This window comes from Gopherus flavomarginatus, chromosome 1, assembly GCF_025201925.1.
Source record: "Gopherus flavomarginatus isolate rGopFla2 chromosome 1, rGopFla2.mat.asm, whole genome shotgun sequence".
Lineage (NCBI taxonomy): Eukaryota > Metazoa > Chordata > Testudines > Testudinidae > Gopherus > Gopherus flavomarginatus.
The window spans coordinates 52,147,100-52,170,860 of record NC_066617.1 but is presented as its reverse complement, the minus strand read 5'-3'; the positions used below and the strand labels follow the sequence as shown (position 1 = coordinate 52,170,860).

General features: G+C 40.7%; 1 protein-coding gene across 11 annotated transcripts in view; it reads left to right on the top strand.

Annotated features, from left to right (window-relative positions):
• Positions 1–23,761, top strand: part of FOXP2 (forkhead box P2) — a 674,789-nt gene that overhangs the window by 275,431 nt on the left and 375,597 nt on the right. Inside the window, exon 4 of one of the 11 annotated variants that reach the window (XM_050936166.1) lies at positions 13,525–13,560. The exons of the other annotated variants lie outside the window; for them this stretch is intronic. The gene's annotated coding sequence lies outside the window, so the exon portion shown is untranslated. The remainder of the gene's footprint in view (positions 1–13,524; positions 13,561–23,761) is intronic. 11 annotated transcript variants of the gene reach the window in all.

The following is a 23,761-nucleotide window of genomic DNA, read 5'->3' as shown; positions in this document are numbered from 1 at the left end:
TACCAAGAGAGAGCAAACCGAACAAATGAGAAGGGCAGAGATTTTATTCAGACTGTTTGTAGTTTTATTTTGTTAACATATATTTACCTTAAATACCTGACAGTCAGTGTTGAGAGAGTAACTGTGTTTTGTGTATGGATTAGTATCTCCAATCCTTCAAGTGAAGGCTGTGAAAGTTCACTATCCAAGGAGTTCTCTAGAAAAAAACTGTCCTAATCTATGCAAGATAAGAAAGAAGGTAACCAACGCCGCTATTCTCACCTTTTTGTGGGGCCGCTAATGAAATGGTTTCTGGGCTTAATACAAAATAAGGATGAGAAGACAAAATGTCCAAACCTTTTTCTTCTTGTGTCACATCTGAAAAGAAACAAGAACAACAACAACAAAACCATTAAATTAATTCCTAAGGAGATATTACTTCATTTGTCATATGATGGCTATATTGCCTTAAGGGTATGTGATATGTAATGCTTACAAAGCAGTATTGAGAGCAATGCATCAGTCTTCAAATATATGCTAAATCTTTCCAACCCCAGCTTTTAGTATCCATGAATTTGATCAACTCTTTGTAAACACAAAACAATCCTTTCAGCAGCACCTTTGTCATTTGACCATATGCTGACTTGATTACTTTGGACCAGGGGTCAGCAGAAGTGGTGAGCTGAGTCTTCATTTATTCACTGTAATTTAAGGTTTCACGTGCCAGTGATATATTTTAATGTTTTTAGAAGGTCTCTTACTATAAGTCCATAATATATAACTAATCTATTGTATGAAAAGTAAATAAGGTTTCTAAAATGTTTAAGAAGCTTCATTTAAAAGTAAATTAAAATGCAGAGCCCCCAGACTGGTGGCCAGGACCCAGGCAGTGTGAGTGCCACTGAAAATCAGCTCACATGCTGACATTGGCACGCATGCTGTAGGTTGCCTACTCCTGCTTTAAAGACAGGGTTTGCGAGTGAGGCATGCCTTATTCTTTTTTTTCCTGCTACCTGGTTTGCAAGATTTTTTTCAGTTTTATAGGAAATAGCAATGAGGCTGCTTCTTTCATTCAAGAATCCTTTCTTTATACCAGATATCATTCCTTTCTGGTAACCTGAATGCTAGGGCTGAAATTTGAGGCAAAGGGGATCCTCCAACTTAAAAGATTTTGTATTAAATTATTATAGCGGCTTTCGATATACTATTTCCTGGACTCTATTTTTTAGAGCCCCATTGTGCTAGGCACTGTACAAACAGAGTAGTCGACAATTCCTATCCTGAATAGCTTACAATCTGAATAGACAATACAGACATAGGCCTGGTCTACACTATGCGTTTAAACCAATTTTAGCAGCGTTAAACCGATTTAACGCCGCACCTGTCCACACTACGAGGCCCTTTATATCGATATAAAGGGCTCTTCAAATCGGTTTCTGTACTCCTCCCAAACAAGAGGAGTAGCGCTAAAATCGGTATTACCATATTGGATTAGGGTTAGTGTGGCCACAAATCGACGGTATTGGCCTCTGGGCGGTATCCCACAGTGCACCACCATGACCGCTCTGGACAGCAATCTGAACTAGAATGCAGTGGCCAGGTAAACAGGAAAAGCCCTGCGAACTTTTGAATTTCATTTCCTGTTTGCCCCGCGTGGAGCTCTGATCAGCACGGGTGGCGATGCAGTCCCAAATCCAAAAAGAGCTCCAGCATAGACCGTACAGGAGATACTGGATCTGATCGCTGTATGAGGAGACAAATCTGTTCAATCAGAGCTCCGTTACAGAAGACGAAATGCGAAAGCGTTTGAAAAAAATCTCCAGGCTACACAGTGCTGCGTGACAAGCGTAACGGAAAGCCAAAGAATCAAATGGACACTCATGGAGGGAGGGAGGGGGTACTGAGGACTCCAGCTATCTCACAGTCCACAGCGGTCTCCGAAAACTATTTGCATTCTTGGCTGAGTTCCCAGTGCCCGTTGGTTCAAACACATTGTCCAGCGTGGTTCAGGGTATAGCTCGTCAATTTACTCCCTCCCCCCACCACGTGAAAGAAAAGGGAAAGAAATCGTTTCTTGACTTCTTTCAATGTCACCCTATATCTACTGAATGCTGGTGGTAGACGTGATGCTGCAGCAGTGAAGAGCAGTATCCGCTCCTCTCCCCTCCCTGGTGGCAGATGGTACAATATGACTGCTATCCGTCATCACCATCAGCCCGTGAGTGCTCCTGGCTTGCCTCAGGTGAGGTCAGCCGGGGGCGCCTGGGTAAAAATAGGAATGATTCCTGGTCATTCCCAGTAGATGGTACAGAATGGCTGGTAACCGTCCTCATCATAGCAACTGGGGGCTGAGCTCCATCAGCTCCCTCCCTTTCCTCTGTAAAGAAAAGATTCTGTCCTGCCTGGACTATCATAGCAGTGGCATGCTAGGCTCCTCTTCTCTGCACCGCTTAATGTCCTGCCTGGGCTGTCATAGCAGCGGGAGGCTGCCTCCCCCTCATTTTTTCTCACTAACAAGTCACTGTTTCTTATTCCTGCATTCTTTGTAACTTCATGACACAAATGGGGAGGGCACTGCCATGGTAGCCCAGGAAGGTTGGGGGAAGAGGGAAGCAATGGGTGGGGTTGTTGCAGGGGCACCCCATGAATGGCATGTAGCTCATCATTTCTGTGGGATCTGACACAGAGCATCTGTGCTCTCTGATACACTGGTTCTCTAGCACACTTGCCCCATATTCTAGGCAGGACTGACTCTATTTTTAGAAACCATAAAGGAGAGATTGATTCGGGGAGTCATTCCCAGTTTTGCCTTTGTGCTCCTGGCTGACCTCAGCCAGGGGCACCCATGATAGCAGCAGACAGTACAGAACGACAGATTACAGTCATCTTACTGCCAATTTACAGTGGCAGCAGACAGTACAGAATGACTGATAACCGTCTCTGCTATCATGCAAAAGCAAACGAATGCTGCTGTGTAGTGCTGCAGTATTGCCTCTGTTAGCGGCATCCAGTACACATACGGTGACAGTAAAAAAAAAGGCTGAACGGGCTCCATGGTTGCCGTGCTAGGGCAATCAAGGGAAAAAGGGCGCGAAATGATTGTCTGCCGTTGTTTTCCCGGAGGAAGGAATGAGTGATGACATTTACCCAGAACTACCCATGACAATGATTTTTGCCCCATCAGGCACTAGGATCTCAATCCAGAATTCCAAGGGCCTGGGGACACTGCGGGAACTATGGGATAGCTACAGAATAGCTTCCCACAGTGCAATGCTCTGGAAATCGACGCTAGCCTCGGACCATGGACGCACACCGCCGAATTAATGTGCTTAGTGTGGCCGCGTGCACTTGACTTTATACAACCTGTTTTATAAAACCGGTTTATGTAAAATCGGAATAATCCTGTAGTGTAGATGTACCCATAGAGTGGGGAAAGAGGTTGAACACACAAGCAAAGAGAACAATGTGATGGTGGTAAACCTCATGTTAGTTTCACAATTTATGGCGGAGGGACTGTGAAAAGGTTTAGTTAGCAAGCGAAAAACTAAATAGAAAAGACAAAGGATAAGAGGACATTGAAGTGAAAGGTTCAGGGGACAGGGCAGGGGACAAGAGAGTAGGATGGGGAGGTGTGGAGTGAACAAATCCAGTCAGAACTGTAGAAAGGTCTTTGAATGACAAAATGTCCTGGCATTTGGTTGCTTCCATCCTACTGGCTGCAGTCTCTGGAGTGCTATCTCCAGGGCCGCCCAGAGGATTCCGTGGGCCTGGGGCCATCGGCGGCAGGCAGCTCCAGTGGAGCATCCGCCGGCATGCCTGCGGGAGGTCCACCGGAGCCGCGGGACCAGCGGACCCTCCACAGCCATGCCTGCGGGAGGTCCACCGGAGCCATGGGACCGGCAAGTGGCAGGGGGTCCCCCGCGTGGCGAAATGTCTAGAGCCGGCCCTGTTTGGCGGCGGGGGGCCCTTCCGTTCTGGGACCCGCCGCTGAAGTACCCCAAAGATCCGCGGGGGGGGCCCCCCGCCAGCGAATTACCGCCGAAGCGGGACCCGCCGCCGAAGTGCAGCCCGCTCTTCGGCGGTAATTCGGCAGCGGGGGGCCCCCGCCGTGGGTCTTCGGGGCACTTCGGCGGTGGGTTCCTGAAAGGAAGGGCCCCCCGCCGCCGAATTACCGCTGAAGACCGGGTTGCACTTCGGCGGCAGGTCCCACTTCGGCGGTAATTCGTTGGCAGGGGGTCCTTGCCCCCGGAGCTGAAGGTCCCCCCTGCCAGCGAAGACCGGGAGCGGAAGAAGCTCCGGGGCCCGGCCCCGCAAGAGTTTTCTGGGGCCCCCAAGCGAGTGAAGGACCCCACTCCAGGGGCCCCGAAAAACTCGTGGGGGCCCCTGCGGAGCCCGGGGCCTGGGGAAAATTGCCCCGCTTGCTCCCCCCCCAGCTATCTCTTATGATGTGAAAGCAGAGAAGAGACATAGTGATGTGACTCTTTTGCTATTAGGAATTATTTCCATCTATAACCCTAATGAAATGCGAACAAATATCAGAAAAGATGAAGAGCATACATTTTAAATTTTCTCTTTATGAAGCCATGGAAACAAAGCAGGGTTCAAGAGACATCAGCATTATTGGGTAGATTCCCTGTCGTGGATGTAACTTTTCTTTGGAGACTAGTAAATTATTGGTTTTTGTTGTTTTTGTTTTGTGTCTTGCTTTTTGGATTTTTTTTTTTTACTGGAGGGAGAGAGAGAAAAGGTGATTATAAAAAGTTATGTTTAATATATATACACTTAAATAAGAGCTGAGACATTCACATCAGTTGTTATTTTGAACAGGGAAAGGTGTATATAGGACCATGGAGGATTACACTGTTGTCTGGTGGTGGTGATTTTTAAAATGACATCCAAATGGGGAAAATTGAAAGTGGTGGGAACATTGCAAAAGGAAAGGCTCTCGTTATGGTGCAACAATTAAAAAAAAATAGCTTAAAATAATTAATATAATACAAGTGAATGATTAGTATAGTCAAATAAAAATAGCCTTACCTTGAACATAAAAACGTAGGAACAGCCATACTGGGTCACACCACAGGTCCATCTAGCCCAGTATCCTGTCTTCCGACAGTGGCCATTGCCAGGTGCCCCAGAGTGAATGAATAGAACAGGTAACCATCAAATGATCCATCCCCTGTTACCCATTCCCAGCTTCTCGCAAATGGAAGCTAGGGACACTATTCCTGCCCATCCTGGGTAGTAGCCATTGATGGACTAGATTTAGCTGACTTTGTTTCTTGACTGTAGGAATGACCTATAAGATAAGAGAAAAGCATCAACATTTATTTTGAATGGTAATGCCAGAAAATAACCATTTAAAAACAGGTTTTGACTATCTAGGGCCAGATCTTAATCTCATGAAAGTCCTTGAGGCTCCATTGATTTCAATTGATCTGGCTCATGATTGGTAAAAACAAGTTTATAATTACTTGACAAAATTAATGGTATAATTGTGAAAACTTTTTCTTCTTTGCTTGAAGAGTGGGATGAGACATGTCCTGAAGTACAGTTTAAAAGATTTTTTGGTGCTAATATATCCTGGTCAATTCCATCTTCAGGCAATGTGGATAAAATGCGATATCTATATATGATGCATCCTGCATCATAGTCCCTAATCATAACAAAGAAAGAATGTTCATTGTTGTCTGATAATGGAGCGTCTTGGTCATGTCATTCTAGAAGAAGGTCAGTGTAGGGAAAAAAATCCTGCTGGCCACAATATGTGGACACGTGTCTATTGTACAGCATTCCGAAAGAATTAAGGCAAGAATTTATCCTAATAATAATTGGTAGGAAGTTTGGCTTTGTAACTTCTGTCAGAAATACCTGCTCTCAAGAGTTTCACACTGTCCTCCTTCAACCATTATGTTACTTAGAACTGTGACACAGTAGTTAGGTGTGAAATAACAAGAAGTCTCAGAAGTAGAGATGTTGCCTCTTAAGGACTTTTAAAATTAGGTTTAGAAATTAATCTGATATTGAGTGGAGAGTATGGAACAGTGAAGTGATCTCACTGATCTGCTCCCATCAGGACAGAAGATATTGATGTTTTTGCATGGTCCCCACATTTAGCCCTGGGTAAAGTTGGAGTAGTCATGCATAAAAGGCAGCAGAGACACTGACTACTAAGGTCTGTGCCTGAAGAAAGGGAACATTATTGTTACAAGTTGTAGATGGAAGAATGGATTTATTATGTCTTCTGAAATATAGAGTCAAGTCAGAGAGTAAGGAAGAACTCCAAGACTGCATAACATTTGTCAATAAGGGGGTAAATAAATGCCCTATATAGAAGAGGTAGCTATGGCATTTGCCAATGGTCTCCATTGCTTAGCCTCTGAAGAAAAATGTTTTATAAATTAAAACTATTCTATTATTATTTTAATACATTAATTCAAATTAACTAAAATATGTAAATTATTCAGACATAGATTTAAATAAAATCATCCCATAGCTAAACCTGGGGTCCCAAGGTCTCCTTAAAGGTACAAGCAAAATCCAACTTTTCTACTTTAATAAAAACTTAGGAAATTCCCATACAAAAGCTTTCTTAAGACAGAGTTGTGTATAAAGAAATATTGTACTTTAAAGCAGCACTTGCTAAAATGTTGGTAAACAAAGATTCACTAAACAGATTCAATTAACAAAATATTAGTGATTTGAGAAATTTTCAGTTGTTTCAACCTGAACTGTACTCTATAACTTCGGTCATCCTTCACCAGAGACCCCTATTTTACCTGTCTTACACCATCTAAGTGAGTATGACCAAAAACTACCACTATGCCAACCGAAACTTTATTTCAATTGACAGTTGAACCACCCACCAATGGATACCAGACCCACACCTCTTCCAGGACATCTTCCTTCTATGAGCCAGATAATACAACAACATATAAGAGCATAAGAACGGCCGTACTGGGTCAGACCAAAGTTCCATCTAGCCCAGTATACTGTCTACCAACAGTGGCCTATGCCAGGTGCCCCAGAGGGAGTGAACCTAACAGGTAATGATCAAGTGATCTCTCTCCTGCCATCCATCTCCACCTTCTGACAAACAGAGGCTAGGGACACAATTCCTTACCCATAGTGGCTAATAGCCACTAATGGACTTAATGTCCATGAATTTATCCAGTTCTCTTTTAAACACTGTTATAGTCCTCACCTTCACAACCTCCTCAGGCAAGGAGTTCCACGAGTTGACTGTGCGCTGTGTGAAGAACTTCCTTTTATTTGTTTTAAATCTGCTGCCCATTAATTTCATTTGGTGACCCCTAGTTCTTGTATTATGGGAATAAGTAAATAACTTTTCCTTATCTAGTTTCTCCACATTACTCATGATATTATATACCTCTATCATATCACTCCCCTCAGTTTCCTCTTTTGCAAGCTGAAAAGTCCTAGCCTCTTTAATCTTTCCTCATATGGGACCTGTTCCAACCCCCTAATCATTTTAGTTGCCCTTCTCTGAACCTTTTCTAATTCCAGTATATCTTTTTTGAGATGAGGTGACCACATCTGTATGCAGTATTCAAGATGTGGGCATACTGTCAATTTCTATAAGGACAATAATATATTTTCCTTCTTATTCTCTATCCCCTTTTTAATGATTCCTAACATCTTCTTTGCTTTTTTGACCACCTCTGCACACTGCGTGGACATCTTCAGAGAACTATCCACGATGACTCCAAGATCTTTTTCCTGATTCGTTGTAGGTAAATTAGCCCCCATCAGATTGTATGTATAGTTGGGGTTATTTTTTTTCAATGTGCATTACTTTACATTTATCCATGTTAAATTTCATTTGCCATTTTGTTGCCCAATCACTGAGTTTTGTGAGATCTTTTTGAAGTTCTTCACAGTCTGCTTTGGTCTTAACTATCTTGAGCAGTTTAGTATCATCTGCAAACTTTGCCACCTCACTGTTTACCCCTTTCTCCGGATCATTTATGAATAAGTTGAATAGGATTGGTCCTAAGACTGACCCTTGGGGAACATCATTAGTTACCCCTCTCTATTCTGAGAATTTACCATTAATTCCAACCCTTTGTTCCCTGTCTTTTAGCCAGTTCTCAATCCATAAAAGGACATTCCCTCTTATCCCATGATAAGTTAATTTACGTAAGAACCTTTGGTGAGGGACCTCGTCAAAGGCTTTCTGGAAATCTAAGTACACTATGTCCACCAGATCCTGCTTGTCCACATGTTTTTTGACCCCTTCAAAGAACTCTAATAGATAAGACACAATTTCCCTTTACAGAAACCATGTTGACTTTTGCTCAACAATTTATGTTCTTCTTATATGTCTGACAATTTTATTCTTTACTATTGTTTTGACTAATTTGCCCGGTACCGAAGTTACACTTACCGGTCTGTAATTGCCGGGATCACCTCTAGGGCCCTTTTTAAATATTGACGTTACATTAGCTATCTTCTAGTCATTGGGTACAGAGGCCGATTTAAAGGACAGGTTACAAAACCTAGTTAATAGTTCCGCAACTTCATATTTGAGTTCTTTCAGAACTCTTGGGTGAATGCCATCCGATCCTGGTGACTTGTTAATATTAAGTTTATCAGTTAATTCCAAAACCTCCTCTAGTGATACTTCAATCTGTGGCAGTTCCTCAGATTTGTCACCTACAAAGGACGGCTCATTTTTGGGAATCTCCCTAACATCCTCAGCCGTGAAGACTGAAGCAAAGAATCCATTTAGTTTCTCTGCAATGACTTCATAGTCTTTAAGCGCTCCTTTTCTATCTTGATCATCGAGGGGCCCCACTGGTTGTTTAGCAGGCTTCCTGCTTCTGATGTACTTAAAAAACATTTTATTACCTTTGGAGTTTTTGGCTAGCTGTTCTTCAAACTCCTCTTTGGCTTTTCTTATTACACTCTTGCACTTAAGCTGGCAGTGTTTGTGCTCCTTTCTATTTACCTCACTAGGATTTGACTTCCACTTTTTAAAGAAAGTCTTTTTATCTCTCACTGCTTCTTTTACATGGTTATTAAGCCACGGTGGCTCTTTTTTAGTTCTTTTACTGTTTCTTAATTTGGAGTATGCATTTAAGTTGGGCCTCTATTACGGTGTCTTTAAAAAGCGCCCGTGCAGCTTGCAGGGATTTCACTTTAGTCACTGTACCTTTTAATTTCTGTTTAACTAACCCCCTCATTTTTGCGTAGTTCCCCTTTTTTAAATTAAGTGCCACAGTGTTGGGCCGTTGAGATGTTCTTCCCACCACAGGGATGTTAAATGTTGTTATTCTATGGTCACTATTTCCAAGCAATCCTGTTATAGTTACCTCTTGGACCAGCTCCTGTGCTCCACTCAGGACTAAATCTAGAGTTGCCTCTCCCCTTGTGGGTTACCGTGCCAGCTGCTCCAAGAAGCAGTCATTTAAAGTATCGAGAAATGTTGTCTCTGCATTTCGTCCCCAGGTGACGCGTTCCCAGTCAATATGGGGATAATTGAATCCCCCACTATTATTGAGTTCTCAATTTTAATAGCCTCTCTAATTTCCCTTAGCATTTCATCATCACTTTCACTGTCCTGGTCAGGTGGTCGATAATAGATCCCTAATGTTATATTCTTATTAGAGCATGAAATTATTATCCATAGAGATTCTATGGAATATGTGGATTCACTTAAGATTTTTACTTCATTTGATTCTACATTTTCTTTCACATATAGTGCCACTTCCTCCCCTGCCCCTCGCATGACCTCTTCTGTCCTTCCAATATATTTTGTACCCCAGAATGATTGTGTCTCATTGATTGTCCTCAGTCCACCAGGTTTCTGTGATGGCTATTATATCAATATCCTCCTTTGTCACGAGGCACTCTAGTTCACCCATCTTATTATTTAGACTTCTAGCATTTCTGTACAAGCACTTTAAAAACTTTTCATTGTTTATTTGTCTGCCCTTTTCTGATGTGTCCAATTCTTTATGTGAATGTTTCTCATCTAATCTGGCCCCTACATTATCCTCTTCCATCCTCTGCTTCTGACTATAACTCACAGAATCTCTATCAATAGACTCTCCTCTAAGAGAAATCTCTGTCCGAGCCACATGCTCCTCTGCAGCAGTCGGCTTTCCCCCATCTCCTAGTTTAAAAACTGCTCTGCAACCTTTTTAATGTTAAGTGCCAGCAGTCTGGTTCCATTTTGGTTTAGGTGGAGCCCATCCTTCCTGTATGGGCTCCCCCTATCCCAAAAGTTTCCCAAATTCCTAATTAATCTAAACCCCTCCTCTCTACACCATCATTTCAACCACGCATTGAGTCTCTGAAGCTCTGCCTGCCTACCTGGCCCTGCGCGTGGAACTGGGAGCATTTCAGAGAATGTCACCATAGAGGACCTGGATTTCAGTCTCTTCCCTAGCAGCCTAAATTTGGCCTCCAGGACGTCTCTCCTACCCTTCCCTATGTCACTAGTGCCTACATGTACCACGACCACTGGCTCCTCCCCAGCACTATACATAAGTCTATCCAGATGCCTTGAGAGATCTGCAACCTTCGCACCAGGCAGGCAAGTCACTATATGGTTCTCTCAGTCATCACAATATATTTCACGCTTCTTGTATAGTCCACAGATTATGCCTTCCCTTAATCATTATACTTTTATGGGCTGGAAGACCATTTCTATTTATCTGTTTTATTCATTTTTCCTGTATCATCTGAGAATACGAATATATAGCCAATGTTGATCTTCTTTCTAGGAATTTGGAATTTTAGCCTCTCATTGTGTCCAGATATCCTTCTCTATCATATTCAATTATCTCTGTGTTTGGCACTGGTGCAACCGCTACTGAAATATTATCCAGTTCTGATGTCTACAGTTCAAGAACGATGTTGATAAATTAGAGATGGTTCAGAGAAGAGCCCTGAAAAAAAAATTTAGAAAATCTGCCATATAGTGATAGTCTCAAGGAGCTCAGTCTATTTAGTTTAACAAATAGAAGGTTATGGTGTGACTTGATTACAGTTTATAAGGACCTAACTGGGAACAAATATTTGATAATAGGCTCTTCAGTCTAGAAGACAAAAGTATAACACAATCCAATGCCTAGAAGTTGAAGCTTAACAAATTCAGACTGGAAATAAGGTGTATATTTTTAACAGTGAAAGTAATTAGCCATTGGAACAATTTACCAAGGTTTGTGGTGGATTCTCCATCACTGGTAGTGTTTAAATCAAGATATGCTCCAGTTCAATGGTGCTCAGCCTTTCCAGATTTCTGTACCCCTTTCAGGAGTCTGATTTGCCTTGCGTACTCCCAAGTTAGACCTCACATAAAAACTACTTGCTTTCAAAATCAGACATAAAATACAAAGGTGTCACAGCACACTATTACTGAAAAATTGCTTATGTTCTCAGTTTTACCCTATACTTATAAAATAAATCAATTAGAATATAAATATTGTACTTATGTTTGTGTATAGTATATAGAGCGGTATAAACAAGTCGTTGTATAAAATTTTAGTTTGTACTGACTCTGCTAGTGCTTTTAATGTAGCCTGTGGTAAAACTAGGCAAATATCTAGATGAGTTGATGTACCCCCTGGAAGACTGCTGCATACCCCCAGGGGTACACATACACCCTGCTTGAGAGACACTACTCTGGTTCAAACAGGAGCTAGTTCAGGGATGCCATATGGCCTGTGTTATACAGGAGGTCAGACTAGATCTCAGTGATTCCTTCTGATTTTATAAGCTGTGCAACTATAAGAAAAGAGCAAGTCAGAGATGTAATGATGGTCATGTCCACCATAGGGTATGAAATCTTGAGTATGAAAAAAATCTCCCCCTTAGTCCATCCTGATGTTTTCAGGATACATAATTTCTCCTGTCCCTCATATGCAGTAGGCTGGAAGATAGCATCAGTTATATTTTGCAACTGAAGGAAGTACATTTTTGAATGGGTTGGACTTAAGTTTTATATGGTACCCGGTAAAGGTCTTCAACCTATAGGACAAAGGTGTGTGGGGTAATGGGTGCAGAGATGAAGTTGGTGTTAGAACCATAACTGCAGATTTCCTACATTACTAGCCATGAGAATGATTAAAATGATTGGGAAACTTGCTTTATAGTGAGAAACTCAATCTATTAATTTAAACAAATTACTACATTGCCTGAATTACAACAGTGAGGGTTTTAAATTATTTTAACATTCGATTACTGGTGCTTTGTAGCCCATTAACTCTGTCTTCACTAATTTTTTGACTGTATTTGACTACCTGCATCTTGTCTTGTGTTAAATTCTCAAGTGGTGGGGTTTCCCTCACTTCCCTTAGTAATCTGTTCCTTAAGGTAATGTAATGTATGATTTCATATTGAGGACAATATTTGTTTGATATTCAGTCAGACTACATTTCCTTTAACTTCTCTTTTCATCCTTTCACTTTGTTAAAACCCTTGTGCTGATGAAGATATTTCTCTTTTCACCTTGATAATTAAACTCTTGAAATATTTGTAGATAGTTATTGTGTCTTCCTCATCCCCCTTAATATTGTTTATCCAAGTTTTACAAGTTTACTCATTTTTTCCCACAAAAATCAATCCCTCCAGACACATTTTTGGTGGTCTTTGGATTAATTTGTACTGTGGTAGCACCTAGAGGCCCCAATCATAGACCAGGGCCCCAGTGTACAAATTCACTACAGAAAGATAGGCTATGCCTCAAGGAGCTTGCAATCTAAGTATAACACAAAATACAACTGATAGATAGAATAAACATATAGAGGAGTTCAAGGTACATCTTTCTGGTACTGAGCTGCTCTGAACTAAACACAACATTCTAAGAGCAATTTCATCAGATCGATATGAAGAGAGAATGCAATATCACTTGTTGCTTTTTAATGTGATGTGTAGACCTATGTAGCTCACATTGTGTTGCTTTTTTATGTTGTGTTATCCCTTTCAAACTCATCTGATTTGCTGTCTACAATCTCATTTGGGTCTGTTTGGCATTAATGAGTCCCCATTTTTTTCCATCTCAGTGAATCTGGGTTTGGGATAATTTTTTCCAAGTTGTGTGTCATTTTGTGCTATTCTGCTCATATTTCTTTGTGCTGTTATGCAGGTATTTCTCATCCCATTAAGTTCTTTTGTATTATTTCTATGCTTTCATTGGGTGTTCTCAAAATTTACCAGTTTAGTAACATCTACAAATTTTGGTAATATGTTGTTAACCTGCTTTTCCAGATCGTTAATGGTGTTAAATAAGACAGGTGCTAACAGTGAACTGGATGACATGCTAGTGAACTCCTCTCCCTAAATTTGATACACTGCCATTTATCATTACTCTTTGTTCTTCTTCAATCAGATTTTGATCCATGTGACCGTGCTGATATCCATGAAATTTGAATTAATTTTGTGAGTGAGATCTTAAAAAAAGATTTCAATATCACAGACACTTTTGAGTAGTCATCAGTTTAATCCTCATCATGTAATTAATTTCTCTGCAGTACTGAAGTGTGTCTTACTATGATGATTTTTTTTTCACATTCTCAGGTCAGTTGCTCCATATTGGCAAGATACACATCCAGGGTAGGTTCTCTTCTAGTTACATTCTCTGCGTCTTGGATTACAGGTTGTCTCCTACATAACTGAGGAACTTTTTTCTTGAGATTTGGTTTTCTTTGTTGTTGAAAGTTTTCGATGAGTATGGTGTTCTCTGGTTTTAACAATCTTGAGAGTTGGTTCAGGATTTTCCCCCCTCTGACTTAGTTCTATTGGGTGATGTAGATTCTCACTGTACTTCTACCTTTGTTTTTCATTTCTTGTATCCTCACTCAAAATACATTCTTTTATTTTTTTTATTAGGATTTATACTTTCATTTTCAAATGATATCTGCCTTGCAATGTAAGTACAGTACTTTTGACAGATAATGTTGCTGAGTCTACCTCTTCTTACAATGTATAAAGACGCAGAAACGTATGTACCTACTGACCAAGATATTGTCTGATTTGGTGCTGAAATCACTATGGCTGACTGTCCTAGATGACTTTAGCATCAGTGTGGATGATGAATAAGTTAGCTCAGGATCCCATGGCTGCCATGCAATCTACTCGACCTTTGGCTCCATGCGTAAAGCTGGCCACACTCTGTAATATATTTTTGCATAGCTTGAGAGGAGTATCTGTGTAGTTGCATCTTCCTTATGGAAAAACAGTTATTTTCTCCACTGTGAGGTGGTTCATTGCTCACCATTTCTTTTATGTGGGCAGTGGACCAGTTTTAATGGTCTTTCAGGGTTTAATGTGAATAGCTGGATTCCAGAATTTGGAGATTGCTACTCTGTCCATGGACTCTATTGATGCCTTGGTAGTAATTGTGATAATAAATGTTGTGTGTATTGCATGATTGTATCACCCTCTCATTTGTGGCAGAATCAATCCCCTTCTCTGTGCTTAGCCAAAATGTTGCTTTTCAGAATTAGAGTTTTCCTTTAAGAATATGCTTCTTAAAAACAAACAAACAAAAAACCTTTCTTTTTATTCTGCAATATTAGTGCCTGTGGGAGTTTTCTGGGTCGTGATGAATCCAGGTTGTCTTCACTGAGATATAGAGTCAAGTATGGCTTGCCATAGGGAGTTTTTTCTGTACTTTGAAGTTACATTTTCTGTGATTCAGGCCTGACTAGCAACTTCCCTTCCACCAAATCACTGTTCTGAAAGTGCTTCTGGAGTTTTGGATAGCAATCTGCTGTTTAAATCCATGCCTTTCTTGCTTGATATAATCCAGTGAGGGAAATGGTGGCACTGTTATTGGAGACTGGTAGTCCCAGCTTCCTAGAGAATAAGATGCCAGCACTTCCATCGAGTAGCCATTATACCCGTACAGAAGAACTTGACGCTGATCTCCCCAGTTATTTTTGGACTCTATTCTTCATCTTTTGTAGTTGTGGTAAGGCAATACTGGCAATACTCAAGAGTGTTTGTTCTCCTGTCTTCTTCCAGGATGCTTTTAGGCCTGAGTATCGCATGGCAACCACTTTGGTGATTGCTCTCCATTAAACAATGGAAAAACGTCAAATGTCAATGGTAATGCTCTGACATGTCAGCTGCCTTTCATGTGGTTGGCTTTGCAGTTGTAGGACTTTAGTAGGATTGGGGGAAATTTAAACAATAGAAAGCGATAGTGGTGGAACTTTCCTCACTACGCTTTATGGCATCTGCTAAAATTTTAGCTGATCCCAATGAAATCCTACTACTTCTGTAACATTACAGCATGATGCTTCTTTCACAAGAGGCACCCTGCAAGTGTCTAGGTTCTCCCAAAGGTGGGAGGAGAGAGATATGTAATATAAAAAAAATCATTTCACAGAAGTTATTTATTTTTTAAAGAAAAGATTTTAAGATGAAACTTTTTTAAAAATTGCTTTTATAAAGAGTGAGCAGCTTATTTAAGCTGAAGATAGTCTGTTTTGTTAACAGAACAGATTTGAGAGGACCTATGCTGATAAAGAGTTGGGCTCAATTTGGCATAATCTTACTATACTATCTGAAGATACAGCAATAAACCACATAAAATTGATGCTCATCCGAGGATTTAATGCTCCTTCTGAGATATTGCAGTGCTATCTTACATTAATGTAGTGAGGAGTGGCAGGAAAGTTCATACAAAATGACAAGTCTCCTACTGTCAATGAATAAAGGTCTTTGAAATTCATGTAAATTTTCAGCTAAATCCCTGCTATTTGTGTGTTAGGCAGAAACCCTGAAATTTTGAAAAGCCGTGGTAAAATACCGTATATACTCGATCATAAACTGGTTCGTGTATAAGCTGACTCCCCCTTCCCCTGAGATGGATAAGTAAAAATGGAAACTTTTTTTTAACCTGTTCATAAGCCAACACTATAATTCAGTAGTCAGCAAACTTTGCCTCCCGGGCCATCAGGATAAGCTGCTGGTGGGCCGAGATGGTTTGTTTACCTTGAGCATCTGCAGGCACGGAGGTAAACCTAAGTAAACAAAGTGTTCTGGCACACCAGCTGTTTACCCTGACGGGCCAGGACAGCAATTGGTGGGGAAATTGTTTTGGGTGGAGAAGCTGGGAGTCAGGGGAGTAACCCCTGTGACCACACCCCACATGACCCCACCCCTAGCCTAGGACCCTCACATTCTCCCCATCCCATCCCTTCCCACCTTATGTGGGGACGGCCAGGGGAGGATGTCTCTGGCCTGGCTGGCGCTGCTCCGGCAGGCTGGGCAGTGTGGCTACAACCTGCTTTGGCAGGCCAGACCAGGAGGTATGGCCGCAGCATGTTCCAATGGGCTGGGCCGGGCGGCATGGCCGCAGCGTGCTCCGGCGGCATGGCCGCAGCCTGCTCTGGGGGGCGGGGCCGAGCGGCACATCTGCAGCCTGTCAGCCCCGGAGGTTTAGCTGCTTCGGAGGCTGGGGGGAAACCAGCGTGGCCAGAAGTGGAGAGACTCTGGCCCCGCCTCTTCCCTTCTTGCTCTACTGGCTGTGCTGCCTCTCCTTGCGCCCTCTGTTGGGGGGAGAGGCTGTGTCCCACCTCTCCCTCTCTATATCCATTCATAAGCCGACTCCCTTCTCTGGTGCTTCCCTTTTTTACTAAAAAATATTCGGCTTATGAACGAGTATATACGGTCAATGGCTGAAAACTGTAAAATGTGTTGTCTCATGATATCTCTGCCATTTACACATTTATTTACATATTATAATAGGGTATTGCAATAGTATCCCTAGAGAACTGGTATACCACACAACTTTACTCCAACCTCACTACTTTACTCTTTATGTTGCATTGTTGTACTGCACATTATGTCAGCTATGTGCTGTGTTCAAATGTAGGCTAAAGTTTATTGCCAGGTGGCATGAATGAGGTGTATAAACGTTTTATGGACAACAGATGCAGAGAAATGCAGGAATTTGTCTAATGCATTATAGGGTTATTGTGCTAAGAGATGCAAACTTTTATATTTCCTTTTGGTTAACTGGTGTTGGACAATAAGAATATTAGCTTAGAAATGCAGTTGAAATCTAATCTTACTATTATTCTGCACTTGTATATACTGTTTGTCATTCAAACTGTTTGAAATAAAGCACTATAAAAGGTTGAAAACTGTCCTTAGATGCTAAGGACATGCTAATAGAAAGGTAAGTTGCTTCTAAAAGATGTCACAGTGAGTCACTGGAAGATTCAAGAATAGAATACACATTTCCTGTTTCCCAGCCCTGTGTTTCATCACAAGGCCACAGCTGCCCATTTTATATATGTATACAAAATTTCCATTAAAATTTTGCTCTGATTGTATGAACCAATGAGGATATCATTATTTTGTCAAGCATATATTCTGTAGTTGCAAATCTAATTGACCACTTATCTCCAAAATATTCTCATTGGTTCCTGATGGAAAAATTGAGGTATAACAAGTGTTTGTTGATTTTCCTTCAAACTGCCCTTCTCAGAATTAATTAATCTCATTATTAGGATTTTATAATACTCATACTGGGCCTGATATTCCATTCGGTTACACTTAAACCTGAGAGTAACTCCATTGCAGTCCACAGGGTTAACAGTGTAACTGAGTTGAGATTGTACACATAGATTGTATCATGCTATCTTCAGTTCAGCAAGAGTTTTGTTTTAAAATTGTGTATGAATTTTTATGATGCTTTTCTCATTTCAACAAAGCTCTATGTTTTGGGAGAAGAGAGACTTCACTTGAAGAAGGGGTAGAAATGGAGAAGTTTAAACTAACTCAATATTGATTATAGTGATCAGACATATGAAACAATGTGGTCATTCTTTTCACGAACAGTAATATAGTTTAAAAAAAAAATCCTCCATGAGCACAAATGTTGAGTTGAAGAAGTGTTTTACAGTATTGTTGTGGCTAAACATTTCTTAAAAATGCTGTAAAAACGAACAGGGAAATTGGATAAACCTGAGCTCTGAAATTATTTTTAAAAAGTTTATTGGTTAGTGACAGCTTATTTTGTTAAGTAAGCAGATTCCATATGTGATATTAAGCAAATAATTCTGTGATTTGATAGTTGCCTATTAGGGTGAGACATCCTGCAATGTAACTATATTTGAAGTTATTTACTGTTTTTCCTCTGCCAAGTTGTGATTGTTTAGTCTGCTAACACTTGTACTAAAGATTTTTCTGGGCATTGGTTAGCAGTTGTTTTCAAAGCAAATACTAAATCTAAGACGACATTCCTTTTTAAAAAAATTCCTGTTCTGGCAGAAAGAACTTGATTTGTGTTCTTGTGCAATGTTCTTTTAGTGTTTCTAGTATGGCTGTTGAAATCTATACTTTATATGATCTCATTGTACTGCCTGCATTTCATTAATGACTGACTCTGTTTAGGGTTTGGGGAGTGAAATATTTTTCACATGACACTACCCAATATGAGTACAGTGCACCAGCTGCAAAAACCACAGACCATCTGATTTTGTGGCTTTTGAGGGTGTGAAAAGTTCAATTGCTTATAGTAAGGCTTATATCTATATGTTCTACCATATGGAAACGGAACTACTGTAGACTTTTTTAAAAAGTTGAAAAAATATTTTATTCTCAGTAGCCTTGTTTCAAGTGAAGATTAATAATATATTTTATATTTGCGCAGAATTTAACTTGCAGTGCTGATGAATTAATATTGCCATATGGTTTAAAAATGAATTTTTCACTAGGTTTCATAGTATACAGTTATTGCTTTTTCAGACGTGTTATATACATTAAAGTCTTATAAATAACCTGGAAAATAAAAAAATGTGTGTGCCTATTTAGTATTTAATACATATGTGGCATTTAAAAGTGATGGTTTCATGTCTTGCTTAATTTAACTTGTTGTGCCCTTTGGAACACTCCCTCTGTGAACTGAGTCCTGGAGCTGGCATTCTGGAACAGGGCAAGGAGTTAGGGAGTATAGTCCTTTAGTCTCTGTATTTTGTTAGTGTGTGCTGTTCTCCATAGGGAGTACTCATATGCCTGACACAAGAAATCACCAAAGGCAGCTGTGCAGAGTTTGTGTGGATGCTCCTGCACTGGCCAGAATGAGAATGAAAAATAATAATGCTGGTTTTTTCAGCATTTTGTTTTCCCATTTTGGGAAATCAAGTGAAGAGGGTTGAATTAGTTGTGTACATACTAAATCAAGAAGCAGCCAGTCATGCTATTTAACACAACTTTATGATGTATGAACATTTTATTTTTTGGTTTTCTTCTGTGAGATAACAGCATATGCAACAAATGGAGATGATTGAATACTATATCAAACACATTTAAATGGCAAAAGTTGCTCTTTTTCATCACATTTGTTTTACTTTTGGGGTGTATTCAACTAGCTTTCTCAATAAGCATAATTTTCTGTGTACTTTAAATAATTATAGTATAAGATGATTTAATTAGTAGGACTCCCTACAGGAAAAACAAAAAACAAAAAAAATCCAACCACTTGCTTTTGCATGAGAGTGTGTAATAGGAATATACACACATAATCTGGTGTAGAAGGTATCAGGAGATAAGCTTTTCCTATACCAAATTACATATGGAACCAGGACAATAATTTACAATGAATGTAAATTCTGTTTTTAAGATCAGTCCTACCAAGGTCTCTCTCTCTCTCTGTCTCTCTCTCATGAGTAGATGTAGGCACACACACATCAATGGTAGTATAAGCCCCTTTATTCACAAATGTTAGGGGGGAGAAGGTTGTGAGATTTTGCAAATAAAAATAATTTTGAAAAGTAAGTATTGTTTTTAATTATCCACACAGGTTTTCTCAAGAAAGTACAAATAACAGGCAATTAGTAAAAATTGCAACCTGTTGATAGATAATTGTTTAACAGAAAAGAGGGATTCAAATTTGTAAAGTGTAGGTCATTCAGGCAGGGAACATAATTTATACTGTGATTTAGATGACAAATAGCAAAAAAAATCATAGCAGCCAGTTCATGACCAAGTTGTAGTCCAAAATTTGTTTAGATGAACAATTGTAAACTAAAAATTTCTAAAAATCAGAACATTTTTTGTGGATGGTGCATGAAAAAGAATACTCAATGGGTTAGATACATTATTCACAATGACTTATCCCCCCACGTCTAGAGATAAGATCTGAGAACACTAAAAAATTGACAAATGTTGACAGTAGTTCTCAACAACACGCCTCTCTGAGCTACTATTAAAAATGGCATAACTGCTGGAGATGGAGCAAAACTGTTTTCCAGCACTGTTATAGAAACTGTGATTGAGACTTGATTCCATCCCAAATGATGTTCAGATGTAAAACATAAGCATGATATAGCAATGCATTTGAATTAAAAAAAAAATAAACCCAATGTGCTGAACTCATAAAAAATAAGTTTGTGTGTGTGTTATTTTCATGGTATTTAGCCAATCTCATGAAATCAGAGTCAGCCCCCCAAAAATCATGAGATTGGCTTAAATATGATGAAGTTTTAAAAGTATACGTGTTGTGTTCTTTCTATTTGTCTTTTGGTTTCTGAGCATTTAGGGTCTACTGTGTGTATTGGCAACGTGTAAGAGTGAGGGCTGGAAACTTCCTTTTTTTTTTTTTTAAATGAAAGCTGAGGTGTTTTCATGCAATCTCTTCATCGCAGCAGCTGGTGCTCTAAGAAAAATATCAAATACTGTGAGTTTTGTGATAGTTATGAGAGGTTGTCAGCACTTCAACCCTCCTTTCTAACCTCCTTTTACAAAAGTAAAATTGTGTTTTGTGTTTTAAACTACAGGTAAAATTTTGGCTGCACTGAAGTCAGTGGGAATTTTGCCATTGATTTCAGTGGATTCAGGATTTCACCCTATGTTTTAGTCCTTTTGTTTGTACTTAATTTTCCAGATTTAGTTCACATTGGCTGCACTTTTCATAATCTGTACTGCTCCATGTGGAGTGCTTTCTTAGTTGCTTAGAGATGACTCAGCACAATGTAATTGGACTAGCAAACTAATACCCAAGGAGGCAACAAAATAATTAGGAATTTCTAACAATTAAAAATATATGTTTTGTTCTTGCTTTTTACATATTATTGTTAGGGAAGTAGAAACGCATTGATCAGAACTGAGAAGGAAGCTGAAAAAGACTGTGAGGTCAATGGGGTTAAAATGAGATGATAGTAATGGAAACATGATTATAGATGACACCCCCCCCTGAAAAAAAAAGGATGACTCTGCAAAGCAATGCTGAAATCCTTGTTCATTGAAATCAGTTGGAATTTTGGCATTAACTTCAATGGGTTTCACCATTAGTGCTGTTTTAATTTACTCTATTTTTCCTATGTAAATCTTTATCCCACAATGAAACGTTATGGGAATAGAAAAATGACAAAGATTAATATATTATTGTACTATTAACAAACTATATGACAAAGTACAATATTTACATAAATAAAAGTACATAACACAATATTTAGAAATCTGACCATCAGAAAAAATGTGAGAAATGAAAACCTCCACACTTATCTAAATAAATAAAATAAAAGACAAGAAGAAGAGAGAAAGAAGAAGGCTTTAAAACCAAAAGCAAATATTTATGTTAAATGTTTAAATACAGTAAATGGATTTAAAAAAATTTCTTTAACACTATGATAAAATATTTAATATTTTTGGTTATGAATACTGTTTATTTCCTACCTTTTTCTGATATTCATTTTCCCTAATGATTTTATTGTTTTAAATATTGTTTATAAATAAATATTGCAGTAAAAAATAAAAGGTCATTAAAAAAACTCGACACCAGGAAATACAAATGTGCAGTCATAAACTTTCAAAATTAATTTGATTATAGAAAACTTCTTTTCAAGACCTTTTGTGGTTTGGGGAAACTCAGTATTTTATAACAAAATAGACTTCTATTAGAAATAATAGACATTCATTGTCATCTTTTTTTTAAGTTAACACTGAGTTAAGAGTAAAAGGTAAAGCTGTCTTCCATTTTCTTACTAGAAGGATGGAGGGAAGAATTTAAGACAGAAAATAACTCACTTTGCAATGACATCCAGGAGGTGGAACCATATATACTTTAAAATCTTCAAGTAAATGAGGTTTCATTTTACTTTAATTTGTATACCTTTATTGTATTGCTAAAAGATGCTGGGAATTTGTAGTGAAGATAGATTGATGTAAGCATCCTTCATTTAGAACGTGATTTCTGATCCTCTTTTCTCTTAGAAGCATGGTTCACAACCTTTTGAGGCCTGCAATCTAAAAAAATGGTCAAAATATCATACTGTGACTCACCATATCCCACAATCCTTTTACCTCCATGTGTGGCATTTGAGTTGTGGCAAGTAATCATGAGTTTTTCTTTGAGTGCTTGCTCATATCCATTCCAGTTAGGTGTGCGTGCGCCACATGCACGTTCGTCGGAAGATTTTTACCCTAGCAACACTCGGTGGGTCGGCTGGGTGCCCCCTGGAGTGGCGCCGCCATGGCGCTGGATATATACCCTTGCCGACCCAACCACTCCTCAGTTCCTTCTTACCGCCCGTGTCGGTCGTTGGAACAGTGGAGTGTGGTTTCACTGACCTCCACCTCCCTAGCTACTCGTAGTTCTCTAGTTAATTTTTATTGTTCATAGTTAGTGTATAGTTAAGAGGAGTTCGGGGATTAGCCCCTTCCCCACACCCGGTGCCGGGGCCCATGCCCGGTTCACTGGGTTTCAAACCGTGCTCGGCCTGTCATAAGCCGATGCCGACAGGAGAGCCACACGACTCCTGCCTTAAGTGCCTCAGGGAATCTCACTTAACAGATAAGTGTCACATTTGCAAGGCTTTTAAGCTGAGAACAAAAAAGGAGCGGGACTTTTGGCTAAAGCAGCTCCTCATGGAGGCAGCTGTTACCCATCTGCCTTCGGCACCGAGCGCTGGTCAATCGGCGGGCAGAAACCCCTGCTCGGCACCGGATCGCACCGGTACTGCCAAGGCCTCTTGGCACCACTCCCTCTCCCTGAGGTCGAGAAAGCCTAAGACTCCTGCTGCTTCCATGCCACCTGCACCGCAACCAGAGAGCTCGTCTAAGTCAGATCGCCCGGCACCGACACCTGCCGCGGCACCGACGATTCCGGTCCCACAAGGGCCGTCGAGTCCAGTGCCTGACAGTTCCCCGGCATGCGCCATGGTTGAGCTTACTGTTCCCTCCACGCCGGAGACATTCTAAACAGTGAGGGATCTGATTGCCGTGACAGAGTCGACCTTGCCTCAACCCCTGGCACCACCGGTGTGGGTAATACAGTCTATTGGCAAGCCTGCCTTGATAAGACCATCCTCTGTCGACACAGCAGAGCGGCACCATTCACAATTATGGTCCCGCAGATGCTCCAGGTCCCGTCGGCGCTCCCACTCCCAACGCCGCCCGCAGTCCCGGTACCGTTCTCCTCCTCGGTACCGGTCGCACTCGCGGCACCGGTCGGTATCTTGTTCGCTGGCCCGCTACTCTCAGCACCGTTCCAGCTCCCTGCACCGCTCCAGGCACCGTGACTCCCGTAGCTGCTCCCGATGTCGAGCCTCGAGATCTCGGTCGACCTCCTGGCACCGCTCCGGTCGCAGGTCCCGATCTCGTTCCCGGTACCAGTACGCCTCCCGGTACCGGTCCCCGGTGCCGAGTAGGGCAAGGTCTGCTAGAGACAGAGACTCTGCCCAGGGCTTTTCAGCACCTCCAAGGCCATCCAGACACGCATCAGTGTCGTCCCATGGGGACAGCTCTTATGCTCAGGACCGCGATTCTGATGTGCCCACCAGAGTCTTCCAAGAGACCC